The sequence below is a fragment of the Oratosquilla oratoria genome, chromosome 13 (genome assembly GCF_046742065.1).
Source record: "Oratosquilla oratoria isolate Oo_2021 chromosome 13, ASM4674206v1, whole genome shotgun sequence".
In the NCBI taxonomy this organism is placed as follows: domain Eukaryota; kingdom Metazoa; phylum Arthropoda; class Malacostraca; order Stomatopoda; family Squillidae; genus Oratosquilla; species Oratosquilla oratoria.
The window spans coordinates 15,013,087-15,020,586 of record NC_134789.1 but is presented as its reverse complement, the minus strand read 5'-3'; positions in this window follow the sequence as shown (position 1 = coordinate 15,020,586).

Sequence of the window (7,500 nt, the reverse complement as noted above, 5' to 3'; positions counted from 1 at the left end):
GACAAGTACAAGACAGACAGACAGAGGGAGACAGACAGGCCTACAGTCAGCGAGAATGAGAAACGGAGACAGAGATAAAGGAGACAATAAAATCTGAGCAGGAGAGAGATGGAGCATTTGTCTTGGTTTCGTTTGGGCAGCGGAAGGTGGGGGGGAGGGGGAGGGGGAGACAGGAGTGCTTTGGGGACGACGACGACGAAGAAGACGACGAAGACAGACGACCACAAAGACAGACGACCGCGAAGACGACAGCAAAGATGACGACGAAGACGATGACGACCACCACGAAGACAACGACGACGAAGACAGCAAAGATGACGAAAATGACGACGAAGAGGACAACGCCCATGAAGACAAACGACCGCGAAGACGACAACAAAGATGACGACGAAGAGGACGACGACGACCACGAAGACGACAGCAAAGATGACGAAGACGACGACGAAGATGACGACAAAGATGGATGTAAAGAAGGAAAAGTAAAAAGAAGAAAGGGTAAGGTGGAGGAAGACGAAAGTGGAAGATGGAAACGGAGGAAAACCGTGAAGGAAAAAAGTGGAAATCAAGAGTGTGGTGAGGGGGGGGGAGAAAAGGGGGAGGGGGAGGAGGGGAGGAGGAGGAGAGGGGGAGAAGTGGAGGAGACTTCTCTTCATGAATGTACTTAAATCCAATTGTCCAGGACGAGGATCCTGGAAACTGGAAACCTGGAAATGCTGGACCGGAGATGAAGGTCCCCGGTCTCTCAAGTCCCCTCCAGTGACCAAAGGAATACGTCAAACCTGAATAAAATCGTCTGTCGCTGGGCAGAACAAAATATTCAAAGGAAGCCACTCAGTCATTAAGACCTTTTTTTTAACCTCCCGGCCATAAGGGAGATGCTTCAAAAATGAATAAAATCGTCTGGCTTTGTTCCAACATAACAATTTCGGGTCTTGGTCTGTCAATGTGGATCATGGACATTATCATCAATGACGAAAGTGAAGGTCAGGTGAGGAGCCTACTACGCCAGGAGGTGCTGAGTAGCTGCGGGCCGAGGCCGTCACCTTTGCCCTTTTATGCTCTTATGCCAGCGTCACAGATAGGCGACTCGAGTGAGTTCGTTTGAGTAAAACGACTTAGGATACGATCTTTTATTTTTCGAATCTACAAAGGTCAAATCACCTTTGCGTCGTATATCGAGAAGCTGAAGGATTAACTAAGAGAATTTAAACCAAGACGAATATTAGACATATTGTTGAATTGTCCTTAGGGAAGTCTGGAATACTGTAAGCAAAGTCGTCTTCTAGCTTTTCAAATTGACAACATTTGACGAGAATCTTGAATAAAGGACGGAGGGCTTTAGGGGATTGTTGGGGCATGTAACAAACAGTCATTGCTGGGAATAGGAATGGAGCGCAGGTCTCGAATCCATAACTAAGCGAATGCGAGGCCAGCACGCTTCCCATTACGCCACCAGCGATGACAAAGACGATGACAAATACGACAACGACGACGAAGACGACGACTTATTCCACCTCCTCTTCCTCTTCTTCTCTTCCTTCTTCTTTCCCCCTCTCTTTCCTCCTCTTCCGTATACTCTTTTTCTTCGATATCCTTCGCCTCTCTATCACATCTTCTCTTTTCTCTTCTTCCTCGTCCTCCTCCCTCTCTAGCATCCTCACCTTCTCTTTCCTTTACCTCTTCCTCTTCCTCCCCTCTAGCATCCTCCTCTTCTCTTTCCTTTTCCTCCTCCTCCTCTCTTGAATTTTCTTCTCTCTTCCTCCTCCTCCTCCTCTCTTGCATCCTCATCTTCTTTTTCCTCTTCCTCCTCCTCTCTTGTATCCTCTTCTCTCTTCCTCCTCCTCCTCCTCCTCTCTTGCATCTTCCTCTTCTCTTTCCTCTTCCTCCTCCGCCTCTCTAGCATCTTCCTCTTTTCTTTCCTTTTCCTCCTCCCCTCCTCCTTCCCTCTAACATCCTCCTTTTTTCTTTCCTCTTCCTCCTCCTCTTTCCCTCTATCATCATCCTCTTCTCTTTCTTTTTCATTCTCCCTCTCCTCCTTCTTTTCTCTAGTATCCTCCTCTTCTATTTCCTCTTCCTCCTCCCCCTAGCATCCTCCTCTTCTCTTTATTCTTCCTCCTCCCCTCTTCCTCCTTGTCTCTAGCATCCTTCTTTTCTCTTTTCTCTTTCCTCTTCCTCCTCCTCCTCCTCCTCCTCTCTAGCATCCTCTTCTTTTTTCTTTTTCCTCCCTCTTCCTCTCTAGCATCCTTCTCCTGCTCCTCCTCCTCCTCCTCCTCCTCTTCCTCTCTCGTGAAGGTATTTACGTGTGACTTGCCAATAGGACATTAGTGAAGCTGGAAACGCACCTCTCCATCATGCTACCCCCCACCTCTCCCATCTCTGTCTCCTCCCTCCTCTTCCTCCTAATGTCTTCTTTTTCCTCCCCTTCCTCCACCTCCTCCTCCCCTTCCTCCGACTCCCCCTCCCCATCCTTTTCTTCCTCCTCCCCTTCCTCTTTTTACCCCTCCTCTCCCACATCCCCATCCTCTTCCTCTTCCTCCTAACGTCTTCTTTTTCCTCCCCACCCTCTACCTTATCCTCCCCTTCTTCCTTTTTCTTCTCCTCTTCCCCATCCTCTTCCTCTACTCCTTCTCCCCTCCTCAATTCCTCCTTTTCCGTACCATCCTCCTCTTCCTCCTCCTCCCTATTCTCCTTTTTCTCCTCCTCACCATTTTTATCTTCCTCTCTCTTCACCATAGTTACTTGTTCTTCATCTGTTCTCTGTCTGTTCTTCATCTGTTCTTCGTCCCTTTCCAACACCATTCCTGTCACCAACGACGGCAGATTCCAACATTACCGACTGAATCACACCAACACTACTAACACCGCTGCCACCATTGCCAACAACCAGCTGCACCCACTAGATCCCTGCCACCACTTACACTACTACATATAGTGGTGACATTACCCCCCAGTCTTTGCCTCCCAGAAGCTTCGTAGGGAACAAAACCCAAATATGGATCGTTGAAACTTTTGTTGTGGTTAACACCATACCATTCTATTCAGCTTGGGGAGAGAGGGGAAGGCGGAAGGGGAGGGGGAAGGGAAGGGGTAAGAGGAAGGGGGGAAGGGAAGGGGGAAGAGGAAAGGGGGGAAGGGGGAGGGGAAGGGGGAGGGGAAGGGGAAGGGAAAGGGGATGTGGAGGCGAAGGGGAGGGGAAGGAGAAGGGAGGGGGAAGTTGGAGAAGGGGATGGAGAGGCGAAAGGGAGGGGAACGGGAGAGAGGAAGGGGAAGGGGAGGAAGGGGGAGGGGAAGAGGAAAGGAGGAAGGTGAAGGGGAGGGGGAAGGGGATGGGGAGGCGAAGGGGAGTGGAAGGAGAAAGGAAAGATGAAGGGGAGCGGAAGAGGGCAGCTTTGTCCCCTCCACCCCCACCCTTTCTGTGTCTGAAAGGAATCGTCCAACTTCATCCAGAATAGACTATGTATAGTGCGTCACCGAACTGAGGGGTTTCAAACACACGATTACAATGTTGTATTCACCTCTTCAACACAATGACGTCACACTTCGCATCGTTGTTATGCTAACGTTAGATAGGAGACATAAGGAATAACTAACAGTTCGTTGTTAGAGAATCTAACAACCGTGGTTTATTTATTTATTTATTTTATTCACATATTTTATTTATAACCCCTAGACCATATATTCCTCCTCTTCCCTTCTCCCTGCTTCCTCCTCCTTCTCCCTCCTCCTCTTCCTCCTCCTCTTCCTCCTCTTCTTCCTCCTCCCCGTCATCACCTTCCTTTCTACATACCTCCACTCCATCACGTCCTTACCCTAGCCTCCACATCTCGACCCCTCCACTTTAATAAACACCTCACTCCACTCCCTCCCTACCTCCCACAAAACTCCTATACTTAACTCCCCCCCCCACTGTAATCTTAGTCTAAAGCTTCTTTGCCAACTCCCCTCCCACCCTCACCTTCCCCTCCTTCTTGTACTCGAGGGGACACGTCCGTTTCGTCAATTAACCCATTCAACTCGATGACAAATGTCTTTGTCATTTGGACAAATAAAACAAAAAATCATCGTAAAACAACAAACTGTTTGATGATCAAACAGCACCAGAAAAATATGACGTCATCAGTCCTCCTCGAGGAGGAGGACTGACGACGTCATCTTTTTCTGGTGCTGTTTGATCATCAAACATTTTGTTGTTTTATTATGATTTGTTGTTGTATTTGACCAAATGACAAGACATCTTGTCATCGGAGTTACAATGGGTTAACCCTGCAGGGGAAAATGTAAATGTGTTTATAACGACGCCTCTCGGGCTGTTTTGTTGTCACATGCCCGAGCCGCCCTCATAGAAAACGGTACAAGGGGTGACCTTGAGGTTTTTTGTTGTTGATGTGGCTTCACTACGTATGTAGCATCCGAGCCAAACACGGCCTTTGCCTCTTTTCCGACAAGAAAAAATACATAAATTACTAAATAAACTAACAGAAAAAAATTAAAGTAAAATAAAAAGTAATAAGAAAATAATCGAAAATAAAATACAAAATATTAGAAATAGAATAAAATAAAATTAAATATAAGAATAAATAAATAAACAAAAATATAAGAAATATTGATAAATTTAATAAAGAAATAATAGAAAATAAAATAAGATAAGAAATATTAGAAATAGAATCAAATAAAATTAAAAGTAAGAATAAGTAAATAAACAAAAATATAAAAATATTAATAAATTGAATAAAATAAATAGATAATCAAATAGATAAAAAAATTATAAAGATGCAATATATAAGTAAATAGATAAATATAATGTAATTTTATGGATAAAGTTTGAGTGTCGAGTCTTCCCGCCAATTTTCGTGACAATATATTCATTGCTTTTCTTTTTCCTTTTTCCCAATTGCCAACGTTTAGAGACACACAGAAGGAAGGAGTCAAGAACGAAGAGAAAAGAAAAAGAGTGAAAAAAAAGAGACAGAAAGGAGGAAGGAGGAACGAAGAGAGACAAAAAAGAATGAAGAATAATGAGGCAAAGGAGATGAAGAGAGAGTAGGAGTAAGGAAGAGAGACAGAAAGAGAGAGGGAGAGAAAGAGAGAGAGGGGGAGAGAGAGAGAGAGATTAATGAGGAGAAATATAGAAAGAAAAAATAAAGATGTGAAAAAGAATGGAGATGAATAAAGGAAAAAAGACAAGGAGGAGAGGGAGGAGGAGGAGGACAATAAGACGAGGAAGAGAATAGGCAAAAACAGTTGAAGGGAGTGAAAGAATGGGAGGAGCAAAAGAAAAGAAAAAAAAAAGAGAAATTAAGAAACATGACAACGGAAAAGAAGTAAGTGAAAATGGAAGAGACAACAAAAAACGAAGTAAAAGATGTAAAAAAAGGAGGAGAAATACGACAACGAAAGAGAGAGAACGAATGCTGTGAGAAGAGAAGCAAGACGAAAAGAGAAAGAGAGGAGAGGAGAGAAGTAAGGAGACTGCGTGGGAACGGTGAGGGAAATTAAATATAAGAAAACGAAGAAAGAGAGGAAAAAGGAAAAGAAACGAAGAGAATGAAGAGAGGAGAATGCGACAAAGCATTGGAGGACGACGAATGGGGCGAAGAGGGAAATTAGACGAAAAAGGGAAAGAATGAAGAAAAGAATGAAGAAGGACAAGACAAGTGTCTCACACTCCTTCTCAGGTGTCTCCCCCCTTTCTCCTTCCTTCCTCCATACTTTCCTCCTCCTTTGCCTTCCTCCTTCCTTTCTTCCTACATGACTTCTTTCATCCCTCACTCCCTGCCTTCCTTCCCCCATACCTGCCTCCATCCTTCCTACATCACTTCTTTCATCACTCACTCCCTGCCCTCCTTCCTCCCTTCCTTCCTTCCTTCCTCCATACTTTCCTCCTTCCTTCCTCCATCCCTTCATCCTTTCTTCCTCCATCATTTCTTTCATCACTCACTCCCTGCCCTCCTTCCTCCCTTCCTTCCTTCCTTCCCCCATACTTTCCTCCTTCCTTCCTCCATTCCTTCTTCCTTTCTTCCTCCATCATTTCTTTCATCACTCACTCCTTGCCCTCCTCCCTTCCTCTCTTCCTTCCTTCCTTCCTTCCCAACATCATCCTTTTCATAACATTACTTTTCATTTTTTCCTTGCTTCTTTCCTTCTTTCCTTCCTTCCTTCCTTCCTCTCTTCTCTCAAACTTTCTTCCCTCTGTAACCTTTTTCTTTCCTTATTTTGCTTTCTTCCTTCCTTCCTTCCCTCATTCATTCATTCAGTCATACAATCAATTATTCATTCCTTTCCTCCTCTACCTCCTCTCCCTCCTCCTCTTCCTCCTCTCCCTCCTCCTCCTCTACCTCCTCCTCCTCCTCCTTCTCCTCCTCCTCCTCTTCCTCCCCCCTCTTCCTCTTCCATCCTGTGCCCCACAATTCTCTCCCAATCCACCCTGGCCTCTAGATGGACACTCTGGCCGTGCCGAGTTGGTCACTGCGAAAACAGAACAGCTAAGAAGAAGGGAACAGGAGGAAAAAGAGGGGAAATGAAATCAGGGAGAAAAGCTCAAGGAGTTTAGTGAAACGAAATAATGATGTAAGAAGTAAACGCGAAAATAGTGCAAATGATAAAGCCAATGGGGAAGAGAGAGAGAGAGAGAAACAGATGGAGAGAGAAAAAGAAAGAGAAAGAGAGAAAGAGAGAAACATAGGAAGAGAAAGAGAGAGAGAGAGAGGTAGAGAGAGAGAAAGAGAAAGAGAAACATAAGGAAAGAGAAAGAAAAAGAGACAGAGATAAACATAGGGAGAGAGAGACAGAGAAACATAGGAAGAGAAAGAGAGAAACATAGGGAGAGAGAGAAAGAGAGAGATAGAGAGAGAAAGAGAGAGAGAGAGTGAGAGAGAGAGAGTTGGGACAACACAGAAAAGAATAAGAGGAGGAAATACACAAGATATGAAGATTAATGGTGACGAGGCGAAAGACGAGAACAAAATATTTTTAAATTTTGGAGGAAAAGGGAAATGCAGAAGATAATGAGAAAAGATAAAATACACGAGGAGGAGTCGGAGGGGTGAGAAGCAAGAGGAAAAGGAGGATGAAGAAAGAGGAGAAAAAAGAGGAAGAAAAAGAGGGAGAGGAAGAGGGAGAGAAAGATAGAGAAAGAGGGAGAGAAAGATGGAGAGAAAGAGGGGGAGATAGAGGAAGAAAGGACAGAAAGAGGAATGAAAGAAGAAGGAACCAGGAGGAAGAACAAGGGGAGGTGGATCAGGGGAAAAGGAGGAGGAGAGGAGGAGCAGAGGAAGAAGTAGCATAAGCTGTGGCAGCATCAACAGGCTAAGAAGGAGAAGGTAGGGAGGAAGAGGAGCGAGGGGAAAAACGATGACGAGGATAAGGGAAGGAGGAGGGGAGGAGGAGGAGAAGGAGGAGGAGGAGAAGGAGGAGGGAGTTGAAAGCAAATGACTGGCGAGGAGAATCCGCGCACTCTGGGGGAAAAGTGAAAATTTATACAAGGAGGGGGAGGGAAGGAGA